Source organism: Triticum urartu, chromosome 2A (assembly GCF_056163025.1).
Source record: "Triticum urartu cultivar PI428250 chromosome 2A, HENAU_Tu73, whole genome shotgun sequence".
NCBI lineage: Eukaryota > Viridiplantae > Streptophyta > Magnoliopsida > Poales > Poaceae > Triticum > Triticum urartu.
Window position 1 is genome coordinate 148,348,813 of NC_141874.1, and position 22,678 is coordinate 148,371,490.

Below are 22,678 nucleotides of genomic sequence, written 5' to 3' on the forward strand. Positions count from 1 at the left end.
GTTTACCTCAGACCTTCGGGTCCATAGTTATTAGCTAGATGGCTTCTTCTCTCTTTTTGGATCTCAATACAAAGTTCTCCCCCTCTCTTGTGGAGATCTATTCGATGTAATCTTCTTTTTGCAGTGTGTTTGTTGAGACCGATGAATTGTGGGTTTATGATCAAGATTATAAATGAACAATATTTGAATCTTCTCTGAATTCTTTTATGTATGATTGGTTATCTTTGCAGGTCTCTTAGAATTATCAGTTTGGTTCGGCCTACTAGATTGCTCTTTCTTGCAATGGGAGAAGTGCTTAGCTTTGGGTTCAATCTTGCGGTGTCCTTTCCCAGTGACAATAGGGGCACCAAGGCACGTATTGTATTGTTGCCATCGAGGATAACAAGATGGTTTTTTTATCATATTGTATGAATTTATCCCTCTACATCATGTCATCTTGCTTAAGGCGTTACTCTGTTTTCATGAACTTAATACTCTAGATGCATGCTGGATAGCGGTCGATGAGTGGAGTAATATTGTCTACTTGTCTCGGACGTGATGCCTATATACATGATCATACCTAGATATTCTCATAACTATGCTCAATTCTGTCAATTGCTCAACAGTAATTCGTTCACCCACCATAGAATACTTATGCTCTTGAGAGAAGCCACTAGTGAAACCTATGGCCCCCGGGTCTATCTTCATCATATTAATCTTCCAATACTTAGTTATTTCCTTTGCTTTTTACTTTGCTTTTATTTTACTTTGCATCTTTATCATAAAAATACCAAAAATATTATCTTATCATATCTATCAGATCTCACTCTCGTAAGTGACCGTGAAGGGATTGACAACCCCTTATCGCGTTGGTTGCAAGGAGTTATTTTCTTTGTGCAGGTACTAGGGGACGCGCGCGCAACCTCCTACTGGATTGATACCTTGGTTCTCAAAAACTGAGGGAAATACTTACGTTACTTTGCTGCATCATCCTTTCCTCTTCGGGGGAATCCAACGCAGTGCTCAAGAGGTAGCAAGAAGAATTTATGGCGCCGTTGCCGGGGAGGTTCGCGCAAGTCAAGATCTGACTCCCGACAACAAGCAATTTCTGGCGCCGTTGAGTCAACATACCAAGTACCCATCACAACCCTTATCTCCCGCATTACATTATTTGCCATTTGCCTCTCGTTTTCCTCTCGCCCACTTCACCCTTGCCATTTTATTCACCCTCTCTCTTCTCGCTCACCTTTCTTCCGCCATGTCTGAATCAAGAAGGGTTGGGGGTTCTCTCCAAAGTTTTAGTACTTTAGACAACCCTTCTATCCTCGCTAAGCTCATAAATAAGGATACTATGGAAAAACCTACCGGAGTTATCGATGAGAATCTTAATAATTTTGATGAAGATGATTCTGGAATTTTTTTTGTTATTTACTTGATGAATCTTTGAAAGATGCTTGGTATGGACTATTAAGGATCAGGGCTAGCTATCTACCTCAATACCAAATTGAAGTCTACTTAAAAAGCTTTTATATTGCCCTTCCTTCTCATTTTAAGCATGTCTTAGATTCTATATTTGAAGAAGGTTTTCTTGAAGGGGATGTCATAGACACTTATGAAAAAATGAAAACCATATTTGGGCACCCCATGAATGAGAAAGTTGAATCTACATCTCTTTTGCTCTCTTACCAAAACGAATCTATTAAAGAGATAAAGGCTAGCCTAGATACAAATTTCCGTAACATACTTAATCTTTCCTCTACCATTAATAGCCATGTGCTTTATCAAAATAGAAGGATTAATTCTATAGATAGCAAGCTTGCTCTTTTCTTTCCTAATACCAAAGATGGCAATACCTAGATCTATCCTTGCTTTTTATGCCTAGCTAGGGGCGTTAAAGGATAGCGCTTGTTGGGAGGCAACCCAATTTTATTTTTATTCCTTGCTTTTTTTCTCCTGTTTAGTAATAAATAATTTATCTAGCCTCTGTTTTGGTTGTATCTTTTGTGTTTAATTAGTGTTTGTTCCAAGTAGAACCGTTGGGAAGACTTGGGGAAAGTCTTAATATCTTGCTGTAAAAAACAGAAACTTTAGCGCTCATGAGAACTGCTGCAATTTTTATTTGGAAAGTTCTATTTAGTTAATTCTTTTTGCATATTATTAATAGATAAATTCCTCACGTCCAGAAATTTATTTTAGAATTTTGGGGTTCCAGATCTTGCGCTAGCTACAGATTACTACAGACTGTTCTGTTTTTGACAGATTCTGTTTTTCGTGTGTTGTTTGCTTATTTTGATGAATCTATGGCTAGTAAAATAGTTTATAAACCATAGAAAAGTTGGAATACACTAGGTTTAACACCAATATAAATAAATAATGAGTTCATTACAGTACCTTGAAGTGGTCTTTTGTTTTTTCTTTCGCTAACGGAGCTCACGAGATTTTCTACTTTGAGTTTTGTGTTGTGAAGTTTTCAAGTTTTGGGTAAAGATTTGATGGATTATGGAACAAGGAGTTGCAAGAGCCTAAGCTTGGGGATGACCATGGCACACCCAAGATAATCTAAGGACACCTGAAAGCCAAAGCTTGGGGATGACCATGGCACACCCAAGATAATCTAAGGACACCTAAAAGCCAAAGCTTGGGGATGCCCCGGAAGGCATCCCCTCTTTCGTCTACTTCTATCGGTAACTTTACTTGGAGCTATATTTTTATTCACCACATGATATGTGTTTTGCTTGGAACGTCTTGTATTATTTGAGTCTTTATTTGTTAGTTTTCCACAATCATCCTTGCTGTACACACCTTTTGAGAGAGCCATACATGATTTGGAATTTGTTAGAATACTATATGTGCTTCGCTTATATCTTTTGAGTTATATAGTTTTGCTCTAGTACTTCACTTATATCTTTTAGAGCACGGTGGTGGATTTGTTTTATAGAAACTATTGATCTCTCATGCTTCACTTAGATTATTTTGAGAGTCTTAAATAGCATGGTAATTTTCTTAAAAATCCTTATATGCTAGGTATACAAGATTAATAATAAAATTCTCTTATGAGTGTGTTGAATACTATGAGAAGTTTGATGCTTGATAATTGTTTTGAGATATGAAGATGGTGATATTAAGTTATTCTAGTTGAGTAGTTGTGAATTTGAGAAATACTTGTGTTAAAGTTTGTGATTCCCGTAGCATGCACGTATGGTTAACCGTTATGTGATGAAGTCGGAGCATGATTTATTTATTGATTGTCTTCCTTATGAGTGGCGGTCGGGGACGAGCGATGGTCTTTTCCTACCAATCTACCCCCCTAGGAGCATGCCCGTAATACTTTGCTTTGATAACTTGTAGATTTTTGCAATAAGTATATGAGTTCTTTATGACTAATGTTGAGTCCATGGATTATACGCACTTTTCTCACCCTTCCACCATTGCTAGCCTCTCTAATACCGCGCACCTTTCGCTGGTATCATACACCCACCATATACCTTCCTCAAAACAGCCACCATACCTACCTATTATGGCATTTCCATAGCCATTCCGAGATATATTGCCATGCAACTTTCCACCGTTCCGTTTATTATGACACACTCCATCATTGTGATATTGCTTAGCATGATCATGTAGTTGACATCATATTTGTGGCAAAGCCACCATTCATAATTCTTTCATACATGTCACTCATGAGTCATTACATATCCCGGTACACCGCTGGAGGCATTCATATAGAGTCATATTTTGTTCTAAGTATCGAGTTGTAAGAAAATAAAAGTGTGATGATTGTCATTATTAGAGCATTGTCCTAGTGAGGAAAGGATGATGGGGACTATGATTCCCCCACAAGTCTAGATGAGACTCCGGACGAAAAAAAGAGGCCATAAAAAAAGAGAAAAGGCCCAAATAAAAAAATGAGAGAAAAAGAGAGAGGGGGCAATGCTACTATCCTTTTACCACACTTGTGCTTCAAAGTAGCACCATGATATTCATAGTAGAGAGTCTCTCATTTCGTCACTTTCATATACTAGTGGGAATTTTTCATTATAGAACTTGGCTTGTATATTCCAATGATGGGCTTCCTCAAAATGCCCTAGGTCTTCATGAGTAAGCAAGTTGGATGCACACCCACTTAGTTTCTTTTTGAGCTTTCATATACTTATAGCTCTAGTGCATCCGTATAGTGTTATATCCATGGGCTTCCTTTTTTTCTTCTCCACAACCACCATTCTATTCCACCTATAGTGTTATATCCATGGCTCACGCTCATGTATTGCGTGAAGATTGAAAAAGTTTTGAGAATGTCAAAAGTATAAACAATTGATTGGCTTGTCATCGGGGTTGTGCATGATTTAAATACTTTGTGTGGTGAAGATAGAGCATAACCAGACTATATGATTTTGTAGGGATAACTTTCTTTACCCATGTTATTTTGAGAAGACATGATTCCTTTGTTAGTATGCTTGAAGTATTATTATTTTTATGTCAATATGAACTTTTATCTTGAATCATTCGAATCTGAATATTCATACCACAATTAAGAAGAATTACATTAAAATTATGCCAAGTAGCACTCCTCATCAAAAATTCTGTTTTTATCATTTACCTACTCGAGGACGAGCATGAATTAAGCTTGGGGATGCTTGATACGTCTCCAACGTATCTATAATTTTTGATTGCTCCATGCTAAATTATCTACTGTTTTGGACATTATTGGGCTTTATTATCCACTTTTATATTATTTTTGGGACTAACCTATTAACCGGAGGCCCAGCCCAAAATTGCTGTTTTTTTTCCTATTTTAGGGTTTTGAAGAAAAGGAATATCAAACGGAGTCCAAACGGAATGAAACCTTCGGGAACGTGATTTTCTCACCGAACATGATCCAGGAGACTTGGACCCCACGTCAAGAAACAAAGGAGGAGGCCATGAGGTAGGGGGCGTGCCTACCCCCCCAAGCGCGCCCTCCACCCTCGTGGGCCCCTTGTTGCTCCACCGACGTACTCCTTCCTCATATATATACCTACGTACCCCCAAACGATCAGGTACGGAGCCAAAAACCTAATTCCACCGCCGCAACTTTCTGTATCCACGAGATCCCATCTTGGGGCCTGTTCCGGAGCTCCGCCGGAGGGGGAATCCATCACGGAGGGCTTCTACATCAACACCACAGCCTCTCCGATGAAGTGTGAGTAGTTTACCTCAGACCTTCGGGTCCATAGTTATTAGCTAGATGGCTTCTTCTCTCTTTTTGGATCTCAACACAAAGTTCTCCCCCTCTCTTGTGGAGATCTATTCGATGTAATCTTCTTTTTGTAGTGTGTTTGTTGAGACCGATGAATTGTTGGTTTATGATCAAGATTATCTATGAACAATATTTGAATCTTCTCTGAATTCTTTTATGTATGATTGGTTATCTTTGCAAGTCTCTTCGAATTATCAGTTTTGTTCGGCATACTAGATTGATCTTTCTTGCAATGGGAGAACTGCTTAGATTTGGGTTCAATCTTGCGGTGTCCTTTCCAAGTGACAGTAGGGGCAGCAAGGCACGTATTGTATTATTGCCATCGAGGATAACAAGATGGGGTTTTTATCATATTGCATGAATTTATCCCTCTACATCATGTCATCTTGCTTAAGGCATTACTCTGTTTTCATGAACTTAATACTCTAGATGCATGCTGGATAGCGGTCGATGAGTGGAGTAATAGTAGTAGATGCAGACAGGAGTCGGTCTACTTGTCTCGTATGTGATGCCTATATACATGATCATACCTAGATATTCTCATAACTATGCTCAATTATGTCAATTGCTCAACAGTAATTCGTTCACCCACCGTCGAATACTTATGCTCTTGAGAGAAGCCACTAGTGAAACCTATGGCCCCCGGGTCTATCTTCATCATATTAATCTTCCAATACTTAGTTATTTCCTTTGCTTTTTTCCTTTGCTTTTATTTTATTTTGCATCTTTATCATAAAAATACCAAAAATATTATCTTATCATATCTATCAGATCTCACTCTCGTAAGTGACCGTAAAGGGATTGACAACCCCTTATCATGTTGGTTGCGAGGAGTTATTTGCTTTGTGCAGGTACTAGGGGACGCACGCGCAACCTCCTACTGGATTGATACCTTGGTTCTCAAAAACTGAGCGAAATACTTACGCTACTTTGTTGCATCATCCTTTCCTCTTCGGGGAAATCCAACGCAGTGCTCAAGAGGTAGCAGGATGCAGGCGGGATTGGGAATAAGAAACATTGCACACGGTTCGGAGATAACAATCGTGTGTTATGAAATAGAAAAACCCTCGAGACGGGCAGATATTTTTGAGAGGGGGAGCCTCATGGAGCCCAATGTACTGTGTGGATGTGTGCGTGACAGGTGCACCAGCGTGGCACACGATTAGTTTGAGTGAACCGTGTCTGTTGTGTCATCCAACTTGTCTAATGTTCATAAATTTTGTGAAAAATGATGCGGGAGAGGGTCTGAACATGAACACACTTGCATGTGGACCAAATTTATGTATCAAAAGGGTGGTTTGATTTTCAAATACCAAACTGAACTTCGATGTGGCACCTCTCTTGCAAAGCGCATGGTATTGCTTGCCCCCACCCCCCTCGTGTCAGCACGAAGGGAATCCTAATCTATGAATGCATGGCCCCTCCCCCTCAACCGAGGTTCACCTATCAAAGTGCGAAGTAGCTAGCAGCCCCCCTCCTCCCTCGTGTCGGCACGAAGGAAATCCTAAGCTATGAATGCATGCCCCCCAACCGAGGTTCACCGTAGCAAAGTGCGAAGTAGCTAGCAGCCCCCCTACCTCGTGTCGGCACGAAGGGAATCATAAGCTATGAATGCATGCCCCCCAACCGAGGTTCACCTAGCAAAGTGTGAAGTAGAGCTAGCAGCCCCCTCCCTCGTGTCGACACGAAGGGATTCCTAAGCTATGAATGCATGCCCCCAACCGAGGTTCACCTAGCAAAGTGCGAAGTAGCTAGCAGCCCCCTCCCTTGTGTCGGCACGAAGGGAATCCTAGCTAAGCAATGAATGCATGCCGTCCCCCCCCCAACAGAGGTTCACCCTAGCAAAGTGCGAAGTAGCTAGCAGCCACCCCTCCCTTGTGTCGGCACGAAGGGAATCCTAAGCGATGAATGCACATGCCCCCTGAGGGAGTCCTGGATTAGGGGGTGTTCGTATAGCCGAACTATACCTTCAAACGGACTCCTGGACTATGAAGATACAAGATTGAAGACTCCGTCCCGTGTCCGGAAGGGACTTTCCTTGGCGTGGAAGGCAAGCTTGGCGATACGGATGTTCAGATCTCCTACCATTGTAACCGACTCTATGTAACCCTAACCCTATCCGGTGTCTATATAAACCGGAGGGTTTTAGTCCATAGGACAACATACACATCAACAATCATACCATAGGCTAGCTTCTAGGGTTTAGCCTCTCTGATCTCGTGGTAGAACTACTCTTGTACTACCTATATCATCAATATTAATCAAGCAGGACGTAGGGTTTAGCCTCTCTGATCTCGTGGTAGATCTACTCTTGTAATACCCATATCATCAAGAATAAATCAAGCAGGACATAGGGTTTTACCTCCATCGAGAGGGCCCGAAACTGGGTAAAACTTCGTGTCCCTTGCCTCCTGTTACTATCCGGCCTAGACGCACAGTTCGGGACCCCCTACCCGAGATCCGCCAGTTTTGACACCGACATTGGTGCTTTCATTGAGAGTTCCTCTGTGTCGTCGCTGTCAGGCTCGATGGCTCCTACGATCATCGATAGTGATGCAGTCCAAGGTGAGACCTTCCTCCCCGGACAGATCTTCGTCCTCGGCGGCTTCGCACTGCGGGCCAATTCACTTGGACACCTGGAGCAGATCGAAAGCTACGCCCCTGGCCATCGGGTCAGATTTGGAAGTTTAAACTACCCGGCTGACATCCGTGGGGACTTGATCCTCGACGGATTCAAGCCACTGCCGAGCGTGCCGCACTATCCCGACGAGCATGATCTAGCTCTGCCGCCGAACAGTGCCCTGGAGGCCGCACCCACATCGGCTCCGATCCTTAATTCGGAGCCAACTGCACCGATCGAGGATGGGCGGTTGGATGCCGCCTCGGGGGCTGCGATCCCAATGGCGATTGAGCCGAACACCAGCCCCGCACTCCACGAGACTCATGACTCCAAGGAGCCGGACCCCTTTCCGGACTCCGAACCCTCCGCGCCCCGGCCAATCGAATCCGATTCGGCGCCGATCATGGAGTTTACTGCCACGGACATCTTTCAGCACTCGCCTTTTGGCGATATTCTGAAGTCACTGAAGTCTCTCTCTTTATCAGGAGAGCCCTGGCCGGATTGCGGCCAGCAAGGAGGGGATTCGGACGATGAAGAAATTCAAAGCCCACCCACCACCCACTTTGTATCCACTGTCGATGATTTAACCGACATGCTCGACTTCGGCTCAGAAGACATCGACGGTATGGACGCCAATGAAGGAGACGGTGAAGAACCAGCGCCTATTGGGCCCTGGAACGCCACCTCGTCATATGACGTATACATGGTGGACGCACCAAACGATGACGACGAGGAGCAGAAGGATGCACCGAAGGCTTGTTCCCTCGAAAAGCACTCAAAGCGGCGACACAAGCACCGCCCCAAATCCCGCCTCGACAGAAATAGCAACCACACAGACCCAGCATTGGAGCAGGGCGAACCGCTACCGGACAACGGCAATCCGGATAATCAAACCGAACAAACAAATCCTATCAAGGATAATGGTCCGGACGACATAACGTCGGACAGACACCCGGAGTAGCAGACTGCCCGTAAAAGGCTTGTTGCCACCGCGAGGAGTCTGAAAAAATAGAAGCAAAGGCTCAAGGCTGTGCAAGACACACTCCACATTAGATGGAGCAAAATACTCAACACAGCACCGAGGTACGGCGACAATCGCCCCTCCAAGAGCTACCCAAAGCGGAAGCTGCTACCCGAATTCGATGAGGAGGCCACAGACCCCCCACAACCAAATATCAAAGCAGCCACCTGGTTGGATAGACGACCCCTCTACCAACACAGAGCGGCATACAACGCCGCTCACAATACAACACATGACCCAGGCGAGGGTTCGTACCCAAAGGACGGTGCAACAAGATCCATCTATGGACCACGCAAGCGCCCCCCAGCATACAATGCAACACAACAAGTATCCGAACAACACGGCACACCCAGCTGCAGGGGTGCCGCACACCCCCTGTGTTTCACCGATGAGGTGCTGGACCATGAATTTCTAGAGGGATTCAAACCCGTAAACATAGACGCATACGACAGAACAACAGACCCTGGGGTTTGGATTGAGGACTATATCCTTCATATCCATATGGCTCGAGGAGATGATCTCCATGCAATCAAATACTTACCCCTCAAGCTCAAAGGGACAGCTCGTCACTGGCTCAAAGGCCTCCCCGAAAGCTCCATTGGAAGTTGGGAAGAGCTCGAAGACGCCTTTCGGGCAAATTTTCAAGGGACTTATGTCCGACCTCCGGATGCGGATGATCTGAGCCATATAACTCAGCAGCCCGAAGAGTCAGCCCAAAAGCTTTGGAATAGGTTTCTTACTAAAAAGAACCAGATTGTCGACTGTCCGGACGCCGAAGCCTTAGCGGCTTTAAGCATAGCGTTCGTGACGAATGGCTCGCCAGACACCTCGGCCAAAATAAGTCGAGAACGATGGCCGCATTAACAAACCTCATGACCCGCTTTTGCGCGGGTGAGGACAGCTGGCTAGCCAGATGCAGCACTAGCGACCCCAGTACATCGGAAGTTAGAGATGGAAACAGGAAATCACGGTGCAACAGCGATAACAAACGCCGGAATAAAGAAGACAGCATGAAGGGCACGGCAGTAAATGCCAGATTCAAAAGCTCTCAGCCAGGTCAAAAGCCGCCCACTAAAGGCACCAGGGATGAACTGTCCAGCCTCAACAAAATTCTGGACCAAGTATGTCAGATCCACAGTACCCCGGGTAAACCTGCTAATCATACCCACAGAGAATGTTGGGTCTTCAAGCAGTCCGGCAAGCTCAACGCCGTACACAAGGGGGAGGACACACCAAGTGAAGACGAGGACGAGCCCCACAAGCAAGACGCGGGGGAACAAAAGAAATTCCCACCAGAAGTCAAAACAGTAAACGTACTATACATGATCAAGGGAAAAAACAATGCGACACCCCCAGGAAAATATACCCAAGTGCCTGTCACCTCGAAGTCCTACCAATGGTCGTCTCAACCGATCACTTTTGACCATCGTGATTACTCAGCAAGTATCCGACACGCAGGATGGGCTGCCTTGGTATTAGACCCAGTAATTGGCGGATATCACTTCACACGAGTCTTGATGGACGGCGGCAGCAGCCTAAACCTAATATACCAGGATACAATCCGCGGGATGGGGTTAGACCCAACACAAATTCGCCATAGCAATACTACCTTTAAAGGAGTAACGCCAGGCCCAGGGGCTCATTGTACGGGCTCCCTCCGACTACAAGTTATATTCGGCTCCCCCGATAACTTCCGTCGCGAGCATTTAACTTTCCACATCGCTCCGTTTCAAAGTGGCTATCAAGCACTGCTAGGACGCGAAGCTTTCGCTCGCTTTAATGCAATACCACACTACACCTCCCTCACACTCAAGATGCCCGGTCCACGTGGCATCATTACAGTGCACGGAGATATCAAGCGCTCTCTGCGCGCCGAAGAGAGTGAGGCTGCCTTGGCAGCCGAACATTAAAGACGTCCGGACCAGCGATCGAGTCCGTCGCCACTATTTACACCGAATTAGTGATCATACCCCTATTCGTCAATACAAGGGGCTCAACACGCGCAGACAAGTGGCAATTTCTTATCATCTTCAATTATACATGGTTTCTTTAAAAACTATCTTTTTGCACGACAACTCTTTCACTTAACTTCCTCTCTTTTACAGACGATCATCGTGCTACACCCGTCCAGGATACGGCACAACGGAGACACAGGCGCAGACGTGCAGCAGGGACCCGCTCAAAGGATTCTTTTTAGAATAAGACCTTGCGTAACCCTTTTTTACTGTCTCTTGATGATACATATCCACCGTTGTGAAGGATGCTGACGTCTTGGCATGTGGCCACGCCAGAACAATGCACGTACCTAGACACAAGGGGCTTCTTACAAAGGCCATTATTTAGGCCCGGTTTATACCACAAAGACCGAATACCTTAGGGAGTGTTCGGCATCGCGAGTTTGGCCCTATATGCATCAGCTCCGAATCATTGTCTTTGGTCAAATGTTGGGTTTGCCCGGCTCCTGTGTTTTGGTGCCTTACGTTCCACTTTACCGGCTAAGGTAGCACCAGGAGAACTACTGCGATTGTGCCCTGGTTCATCCGGATGAGCACCTCAGTAGAGAAAGCCGAAAACTGACTGTCATGATATAGCGTGAGACTGGTCAACCACTCGATGACCTGTGGGAATGTTAGAATTCCTCCGCCTTAACGAAGGGCCGTTTTCCGGCCAGGCATATACGCACCCCGAGTTCGGGAGAGTGCGGAGCCACCAGGGGCTATCTAGTAGCCCCACTGTCAAACTCCTATGGCTAAGTGAAAGTGTTAAGGCATTATAGTCCGGTTGCCTCGCTCGCTCCGCTATCACCTCCTTAATAGGACCAAGACGTTGGGTTAAGTGTGAACGCGTGTTTTTCCTAGCACCTCCGCATTATATGCGTGGGGGTTGAAGCCGACGACTGCAATCTTTCAGGTTATACACACGTGTACGAAAACGGCCGCCCAGGAGGCATCATATTACTTCCAAGCAAAAGTATAAAAATAGCCTTATAAAACTCTATAAAAGCATTTCGCTTACAATGAGATTACATATCACTCAAACATAATATTTTTTGAGCACTGGGTCTCTACCAAACGGGCACCCTCAAGAACTTCTTCAAAGTAGTGCTCAGCAGCCTTTCGACCTATGGCCGAATCCCGCACTACAACATTGGTAGCATCCATCTCCGCCCAGTATGCCTTGACACGGGCAAAGGCCATCCGTGCGCCCTCTATGCACGCCGACCTCTTCATCGCATCAATGCGCGGCATCACATCGAGTAACTGCTGCACCAAGATGAAATAGTTGTTCGGTTTTGACCCTTCCGGACATAACTGATCCACAACAGACCTCATGGAGAGTCCGGACAACCTATTTAGTTCGGCCCATTCGGCTAATTGGTCAGTCAATGAAAGTGGACGCTCAGGAGTATGGAATTGTCTCCAAAACAGCTGGTCTACTCCACGGTCCGTCTGACCCTGGAAGTACTTGGCCGCATCGGCAGCGCTCGCTGCCAAATCCATATACACATCCTCCGAGCTCCACAGCCGATCCAGGGGGGCATACCGTGGATCTCCGAACTTCCTCCGCAACATAAAGGATTTCCCAGCTACAATATCCTCGGCTTCCTGCAGCTCCTCCTTCTTTGCCCTCATAGCAGAGCGGAGGTCCTTTCTCATCGCAGCAGCCTTCTCAAGGTCCGATGCCTTCGCCTGGTTTTCCTTTTCAAGAACCCAGCAACGGTCGGCGGCGGCTTTTAATTCTATGGCCATCTTGGCCATCTTGTCTCGGCTCTCGTCACGTGCGGCCTTCTCGGCTTGCAACTCTTTGGCCACCTTTAAAGCAGCCGCATTACCCAACCTCGCTTGTTCCTTGGCTCGGGCAAGTTCTGCCCGCAAGGCTTCAACATTGGCAGCCCCATCTACAGTCACAACATATTAAAGATACTGGCATCATGCTACTCTTCCTATGTGACGTTCACCAGATAATGACACTTACCCTGTGCCTCGTCAAGCCTTTTGTTAACAAGCTCGATGTCGGCGTCTGCCACATCCAACTGCCGTTCTAAATGGGCAAAGTCGCTAGTTCGGCTAGCCACCGGAGCTTCCATCACCTGCACATCGAGGCAGTGTGGTTATTACCTGGGAACATGATCCTCTGTTTGTCGTCGTTTCCGATGACAACCAGAGTCTTAGGGGCTACTATCTACACAGGGCACACCTAGTATGTGCAGGACTATCATACATTATTTTACGTACCTCAAACCATGTCAGTAGACTCATAAAAGCTTTATGCAATCCGCTTTTGGCGGACAAGATTCTCTCCATCACCGTATTCATCAGCACACAGTGCTCATCTGAGATGGCCGCTCGCCCCACCAACTCCCTCAGAACATCCGACCGCACACTAGACGGTGTCGGACTAGTTTGTCTGCTCTCTTCGGGAGCCGGACACTGGGAACTTCGAGGGTCGATTATCTTCTGGCCTCGCCGGACTCGGAGAGGCCCTCTGCGACGACACTTCAGGTTCGCCCGCTTCCGGAGCGGAGGAGTCCGGAGGGGGCGTTTCGCTCTCCATCATCTCTGGAAGAAGATCCCCCGAAGACGAGCTCATTTGAGAGGGGCTAAGGCTTGAACTGCAAAGATACATCCAGCGGTTATCTTCTCAGAAGAAAAGACGACATATCTGTACTATTAAGGTATTTTGGGTCACTTACGACTCGTGGGAAAATTGATCCCCTCGCGGACTTTGTGCGGCAACGGCGCCCCCCGAGGTAGGACCCTCTGTGGGAGACTTCTTCCCTCGTTTGTAAGTTTCGGCTTCCGAATCCCCGGGCGCAGTTCTTTTCCTCTTCTAGTCGTCTTCCTTCATGGAGACACTCGCTCCCTCGGCTAGAATGGGTAGCGTTGAGGGCCCGCGTCCGCCCGCATTACCATCCATAGTATTTTCCTTTAAAGGCTCCGGGCAGGGTGCGGTCTGGAGCATCTTCTCCAATATCGGATTTTCCAAACCCTCAGGGAGGGGGGCCGAACACCGAATCAACTTCGCCTTTGTTAGCCAGTCCTGGTCAAAAAGCAAACTCTCAGAAATAACTTCGTAACAAAGGAGAGATAGTATGTTCGGCCGGAAGATGCTTTACCTGTTCGGCGGCGCGGTTGCTACTCAGGCCCGCGTCCTCGGTGATTTCCGGACACTCCACCTGAGGTCCGAAGAACGACTTGTACATCTCCTCATGCGTCAGGCCGAGGAAATTTTGAATGGTGCGCGGTCCCTCGGGATTAAACTCCCACACGCGAAGAGGCCGGCGTTTGCAAGGCTGGACTTGGCGAACCAGCATAACTTGTGCTACCGCAACCAAACTGAAATCTCCATTAAAGAGATCTTGAATGCGGCTCTGCAGTATAGGCACGTCCTTGGCCGGACCCCAGCTCAATCCTCTGCTAATCCATGACATCAGTTGTGGTGGAGGGCCGGGGCGGTAGACAGGGGAGGCCGCCCACTTGGCACTTCTAGGAGCCATGATGTAGAACCACAATTGTTGCCACAATTCAGACACCTCTGGAATGGAACCTTTGGGCCATGCAGCTCCCGTCATCTTGCGTATTGAGGCACCTCCACACTCCGTATGTTGCCCCTCGATCATCTTCGGTTTTACTTCAAAGGTCTTGAGCCATAGGCCAAAGTGAGGGGTAACCCGGAGGAAGGCCTCGCACACAACAATAAATGTCGTGATATGAATAAAGGAGTCCGGAGCTAGATCATGGAAATCTAGCGCGTAGTAAAAAATCAAGCCCCTGACAAAAGGATCCAATGCAAGGCCTAGACCTCGGAGGAAGTGGGAGACGAACACGACGCTCTCGTTGGGTTCGGGGGAGGGGACGGCCTGCCCTCGGGGAGGCAGCTGATGCAGAATCTCGGCGGTCAGATATCTGGCCTCCCTCAACTTTTTGACGTCTTCTTCCGTGACGGAAGAAGGCACCCATCGGCCTTGAAGGCTAGATCCGGACATGACTGAAGGTTCGGAGCACCTGACCTGAACTTTGGGCGTTTGAGCTTGAGGTGGGGGAAGGATTCGATTGAGCACGGGAGGGAAAAATAAAAGTCCTCGTCCCTTTATAAAGAGGGTGGATATCGAGTGTCCTCCCCGTGTCCGTTTGGACTTGCCTATGATCTAGGAGTCCTAGAAGCGGTTGGGTTACCCACGCCCGTATTGATGAGAATTCCGGAATAAGGGGACACGATCTCTGCTTTAACAAGACGTGCCAAGGAAACCGCCTCGCATAACGCGCTAAGATGGGACAGTAAAACGGTTCGAATAAAAGCTTGGCCGTGGTGTGATGTCACACTATGGAATACATCAGCAGATTAGATTTGTGTAAATATTATTCTCTCCATGGCAATATGTGGAAACTTATTTTGCAGAGCCGGACACTATCTTTGTGTTCAAAATCTTCTATGAAGTACTTGGAGGAGGAACCCGCCTTGCAATGCCGAAGACAATCTATGCGCCGGGCTCGTCGTCATTGAAGCCTGGTTCAGGGGCTACTGAGAGAGTCCTGGATTAGGGGGTGTTCGGATAGCCGAACTATACCTTCAGCCGGACTCCTGGACTATGAAGATACAAGATTGAAGACTCCGTCCCGTGTCCGGAAGGGACTTTCCTTGGCATGGAAGGCAAGCTTGGCGATACGGATGTTCAGATCTCCTACCATTGTAACCGACTCTATGTAACCCTAACCCTATCCGGTGTCTATATAAACCGGAGGGTTTTAGTCCGTAGGACAACATACACATCAACAATCATACCATAGGCTAGCTTCTAGGGTTTAGCCTCTCCGATCTCGTGGTAGATATACTCTTGTACTACCTATATCATCAATATTAATCAAGCAGGACGTAGGGTTTTACCTCCACCGAGAGGGCCCGAACCTGGGTAAAACTTCGTGTCCCTTGCCTCCTGTTACCATCCGGCCTAGACGCACAGTTCGGGACCCCCTACCCGAGATCCGACGGTTTTGACACCGACACCCCCCCCAACCGAGGTTCACCTAGCAAAGTGCGAAGTAGCTAGCAGACCCCCTCCCTCGTGTCAGCACGAAGGGAATCCTAAGCTATGAATGCATGCCCCCCAACCGAGGTTCACCCTAGCAAAGTGCGAAGTAGCTAGCAGCCACCCCTCCCTCGTGTCGGCACGAAGGGAATCCTAAGCTATGAATGCACATGCCCCCCCCAATCGAGGTTCACCTAGCAAAGTGCGAAGTAGATAGCAGCCCCCCCTCGTGTCGGCATGAAGGGAATACTAAGCTATGAGCATCCCCCCTCCCCAACTGAGGTTCGCCTAGCAAAGTGCGAAGTAGCTAGAAGCCCCCCACCCCCCTCCCCTCATGTCGCCACAAAGGGAATCCTAATTAAGCTATGAATGCATGCCCCCCCCCAACCGAGGTTCACCTAGCAAAGTGCGATGTAGCAACCCCCCCCCCCCACACACACACACTTTCAGTCGGCGGGCCAGAGAGGCATATATCTCACCAAGATGGATCGTAAAACGGACCAAGAATAATCCACCTTGGTCGTACAACCTCTCTCTTGTTGTTGGTCAAAGTGATGGTCGTCCATGCGACCCCGGAGATGGGCTAACTCGCCAATAATCATGCAAGTAGCTAGTCCCCGAAGACAACCACTGCATGCGTGTGGCAAAAACATTTGTATGGAGAGGTGTGTTTTTGAGTAACAATGGAACAACTTTGATGTGGCACCGTGATTTCAAACTAGAAATCCCCACACCGAGTGAGGGTTAGGTTGACGATGCATATGTATGTTACACCATACTTCAAGCAAATGATGGGGATTCATATATGCATGCATGCGTGTATAGTATATGCGCTCAAACTTAATTAGGTCTGAATCTCACCATGACCAATACTATGATAACACGAGCCAAATGAAGAATCCGCCATGGTAACCTATCTTGTTGTTGGTCAAGGTGATCATGGATGTCCATGCGGGCCCACGAATATATAGGCTTGTCGCCGATAACAACGTGAGGGAGTGTATCATTCGAAGGCAACCACTACATGCATATGTATGGATGTGATGTGTGCATGCATGTTTGAATACACAACATTGATCTAGCGCGTGTATCAAAATTCATACACTAGCTCCCTACACAGAGCGAGATCGGTTCATGATGGTGTCGTTGTACTAGCCACTTCAACTTGATGGGAGGGATTCATGCATACACATGCATGTGTGTGTGCTCAAAGTGTATCATGCATGTCATCCCAGAGCAAAAATAATAATCCCCTCCTAAGTCAAATTAACCTCTCTTGTTGTCAAGAAAAAAGAAGTGATGGACCAAGCGGGGCCACAGATGGAAAGCATCGATATCGCTAATAACCGCTTAAGTGGCACGAGAGGACAACCACCACCGCTTTGCATGTGGGCCAAGCATATATATGTTGAATACCCAAAATGCACAACTTTGATGTGCCACATGCCTCAAAAACCGTAAACCATGCACCCACATAGAGCGAGGTTCATATCAAGCTTACTACATATGATGGGTCCCCTTCCTCCCTCTTCACCGCATACTATATCCTCCTACCGTAATATATGTACAGCCCAAAAGAATCCTCATCGATGGTGAAATTAATTAACCTCTTCCGATGTAGGTCAAAGTGATGCATGCATGCATGCATCGACGATGGCCTCGTGGGCCCACAGATGGAAGCGTCACACGTGAGTGTCCTAGCTAGGATATATATATATGCATGTGGCCCAAAAAGGTGTTGTGTGATGTTAGAATAACCAATGTCACAATTTTGATGTGGCATGTGCCTCGGTAACCAAAAAGTCCCAACACTGAGTGAGGTGTACTTGTTCACGACACATACGTATAGTATATATGCTAGTCCCCTCCCACCTCTTCGACGCGTACTATATACCACCATAACACAAACAAAAAAAATTCTACCTTGCTGGTCAAATTAACCTCACTGCCGGCTGTTCGTCAAAGTGATGGACGACGACCTCGCGGGCCCACAGAAAGCATCGCATGCGAGTATTGGGTGTTGTGTAGGACAACCATCGACTGCATGTGGCAAAACATTTATGTATGAAAGGGTTGTGTAATGTTTTAAATAACGATTTTACGACTCTGATGTGGCACCAGCCTGCTTAACAAAATGGCCAACCCACACAGTGGCTCACAACTCGTAGTGTACTGCGAGCCACCTGCCACCCCCAAACACACACACCCACACACACACTGCGAATCCACCGCAACTACGATGCATGTTAAATTAATTATCCCGCGGTGAACATACATGTTACCGAAGGAGGGACATTTTAATTTTTAAAAAGCACATAGATCATTAAGACATTTTAGTACATTGATTGATTGATTTTCTATGGGTATAATGTGCGAAAATCAAATTTGAGCTACATACACACGTGACAGTGCACCTAAATGGATTAAAAAAACACATGTGTCTCACTGGGTGCATGTTTACTCCTCGTGCAACAAATTTCAAACATTGAGAATCTTGATTTTTAAATTCTAGTACATCCAACACTTATTTGAAGTTCATGAAACTTATCATGTTGTCATATGGACACCAATACAAAGTGACATTTTACTTTTTTTGTCAAATTTGAGACCAGTTTTGATGTAATCTTTATCTAATTACAGACGGGAGATTATTAATAATTGGGAACCAATATCCCAAACGGATTATTTATTCGAACCGTGAGCATTAGACAAACAATGGATACGTGCCATGCTTCGGTTAAGCAATAAAGCGGCAGAATTAATCATCCACATAGAAAAACAATATATGTGCCGCCGCGCGACCCGTGTGGCGTGCGAGCAGGCGTGAGTTGACGGGACGCATGCGAGCAGTTCGTCGCACAGGCAAAAGGGGTGGGGTCCGTGCAGGTGTGTGAATTGGCGGAGGCATGCTTGCTGCGCAGTGTCATTGGGAGGCGTGCGTGTAGCTGTGTGAAACTTTGGTAGGCATGCCAGCAGTCCGGTGCACAGGCTCACCGGGAGGCGAGCGATTGGTTTGACCGCCGCGTGCCTCTCTCCCACAACTCCCACTACTCCATATTAATGGTGCGCCCAAGCGGCCGCACCCCCCCATCATTGCTACGCACACACAATCCTCTCTCTCTCTCTCTCTGCTTGCATCCTCGACGCCGCTCTCAGTCCTCAAAGCCGTCAGTGTATGAGGATGCCGTCGAAGCGCCCCATCAGAGGGAGTCGCAGCGCTGGGGCTGCTAAAGCACCAGAGCACGGCATGGAGATGGAGACAGAGGTTGCCATCACTGCCGGCGAGTTATCGCTGCACCCTGACATCGTCGACGAGATCGAGCTTCCACAACCGGAGGCGGAGTTCCACACCGACTCCGACGACCACTCCGGCGACGACTCCGATGACGACAAATGGTTGGTTAGTCATCTATACCCATTTATGTGTCAAATAGATCATAGGTTTTCTCTGGTTACTCCTGCCTCCCCCTTTTTGGAATAGAAATCATGTGGTTATGTTCTCCCAATCCATGAAATATGGGTAAGTTTTGTTAGATCCGTGTAGTGTATTGATTGTTTGAATGGTACATGTGATAAGTGATTAGTTGTTTCATCTGTGGAAATGATTTCTGCTAGTAATCCGACTAGGGTTAGTGTTCGTGCTAATAATTCCTAGCCAGGACTTGACAATTGATTTTGAGTGACCTACCTATGTTTTTGCCATTATTTTCTTCAAGATTGGTCTGTACATAAACGACCGTGCTTAAAAATCAAACCATAATTTCTCGATATGTATAAATAAATAGCCATAAATTCCTAATCCTACTTCACGGCATGTAATCAGTGATTTGATGCCAAATTTGTTTTACTATTTGTATAGGTGTTGTCTGACGATGTGGACAGCAAGGATGAAGATGTCCAGAGGAGGTACAACAGGCAGATCCTGAGAGAGCTTTATGCGGGAAAGCATAACAGGCGTATTAGGACCTGGAACGGCGGCTATGGATGCCCATTTTGCAACCAGAAGCTTCATGATGCGTATCTAAGTGTTCTGGCGCATGCAAGAGGACGGGCCGTTGGCTCCTTCAAGCAGAAGTATTCTCAGTGGCGCTTGGCAACTTATTCCGATGGATCACCTCTTCTTGTCTGTATAGAGGGCACTGTTGATGTTACTAGGGAAGCAAGTGTTGTCTCGCATGGTCGCACTCTCCGGATCGATTCCAACATCCGTTGCAGGGTATTCGGGATGGATACTAGTGTACTAGCACCAACACCTTCTCCCTGGTTCAGTATTGAAAGTCTTGGAGGAAACTCACTCTTCCTTGGACAAAACTATCCAATGATGGTGGAAGGCGATCCAGCTGTTGTTGACACAACGTTACTACCATTTATGAGAAGCAACTGTATCTATACCTCGGACATTACTATGCTTCCCTACTGTCCCAATATGGGTCCTGACATAGGCCGCTTCAGCATCGATGATCAGTCCTACGTTGGTCTCGAGATTGACAATAGCTCGCCCTTCCTAGAGAATCACTTCTGGTTCAAAGCAAGCGTTTCCAACGCCGATGAGTGGTTGAGCTGAAGTTCATTTCACAGCTTTGTTATTTGTTGTGTGAGAAAAACTTTACTAGAATGTTTTGTTGGAAATGATCTATAATCCAACGTGTATCCTCGTTGTCGTTGTGGGTTGATGACTTGTTGTATGTAATCAATGGTATGTTTGCATATGCGTCCATCAACTCCCGCCTGCTAGTGGTGTCCATATGAACAGTGTTAGTGATTTTAGTTGCAAAAATTAGATAGTGCTAGTGATTTGTAGCTGCATATTTTGACAAATCGCAGTGTTACAAGGTTGACAAATGGCAATGTTACTAGATAAACAAATGTCAATCTTTCTAGTTTGACAAATGGCAACATACCCAAAATGATAGATATGCAAATCTTACCCAATTGATCTTTCTCGTGTCTCCAAGAAAACGGAGAAGCCCAAGAAGAAAAAGCCCATGAAGATTTCTGGGCATGAACTTACACCTGTTGCCGTTCTGCGGAACGAAGATGAAACCATTTATCTGTCCAGCAATGACGAGCTTGGCGATGAAGCCCTTGAGCAGTTGATCAAGAGCAAGAAAGAGGCGGAGATCTTCAACGATCTGCCCCTCTTTGACGTTGATATTTTGAACAATTTCATTGATGAATGGTTCAATGATCAAAGCCTCAACATTGATGATCTTCAGCTGCCAAACAGCATAAGCGTCACGTTTCATGGAGCCATTGCAAACGAACTATCCGTGGCTCAGAAAGTCGTCGAGCTGAAGAACAAAATTGATTATGAAAAGGCGCAGTCAAGAAGAACATGGCAAAGCTCAGTGTGGCAGAAGTTCAAAGCTTCAAGGTGATGATGAATGAGCTCAAGGAGCAGTTTCACAAGAAATGCGAGGAAGCTAAAGGTTCAAGAGAGCGGATGAAATACTTCGCTGAGAAATGTATTCAAGCACACAATGAGGCTGAGAAGCGCAAGGCTCTGGGGCGTCCTGGTATCGACCCCAGAATGGCTGCCAAACAGAAGAAGAAGTCTGTTGCGACACGCACTGAAGCACCAAGGTAGGAAGCACCTACCATTGTCTTCCCTGCCAGCATGACAGGCTTGAGGCCTAAGGTCCCCTCAGCAGCTTCAGAACTAAACAAGACAAGGGCAGCTGAAGTCGATGCCAAGAAGCGCAAGAACAAGAATGCCTCTGATGGTGCTCCAGCAACAAAGAAGCCGAAGACAGTGTCTTCGCAGAAAGAGTGTGCTGCTGCCACAGAGACACTTGTTGTTGAGCCCATCTCAGTTGCACGTCCTGCCTCCTCCAAGCAAGAGCGTCAACTTGTAGTTCACGAGCCTGCTACCATAGAGGCTCCTGAAGACGAAGAAATACCAGCTGTTGACCCCATCACAGCTGAAGACATTGGTCATGAAGACAATGTAGAAGATGATGAGGTCCTTTCTCAGATCGAGCACCAACTGGTATCATCGCCTGTTCTCACGAAGAGAAAACTCATCAGCATTGCTCGTCCCATGACGCCAATTGCTTAGGATGCTTTGTGGGCTAATCGCCCTCAACAAGAGACCCCAAGTAATGAAGACACACCCAGTACTCCACCACCTCAAGTCACCACTCTGGTGCTTGACGACGACTACATGGTCCAGACCACTCCATCACCACAAGCGTCGCCCGCACTCCGCAGGCTTCGCAAAGGCCCTAGGCCACAGGTCGCCATGTTGAGCATTCCAGATGGAAAAGTGCAACAAAGCTCAGTAGCACGCGAAGTGTTTCCTGAAGCCACTCCTACTGTGAATGTCTCTGGGGTCTGAAGCCAAAGCCGCTGAAGACATTCCGACTGCATCAGCTGAAGAAGAAATAAGAGAAGAAAGAGTTGCCACACCCCCAGTCACTCAAGAAGTTGTTCTCGAGGAGAACGTGCCAGTGCCCGACCCTCCTGTTACTGAAGAGGAGGTTAAAAACATTGAGGCGGCCACAAACAACACTGCTGAAGCCAATGATGTTGTCATGGCTGAAAATACTATGGCGCCTGAAGCTAATGTTGCACCTAACGCTAGTGTGCAACCTGAAGCCATAGTCAATGCCGAAGTTGCAGTTCCACCCCCAAGGCCTCACACTATGCAAGAATTTGATCACAGCAAACCTGTCACTGTCAGATGGCCTGTTCTGGTTCCTCCCACTGCTCCCGGACCACAATATGAATATCATGTGGAGCACAGGCCTCAGGTCCAGAAGCCAAATCCTAGACTGCCAAGGTTTCCCAGTGCTG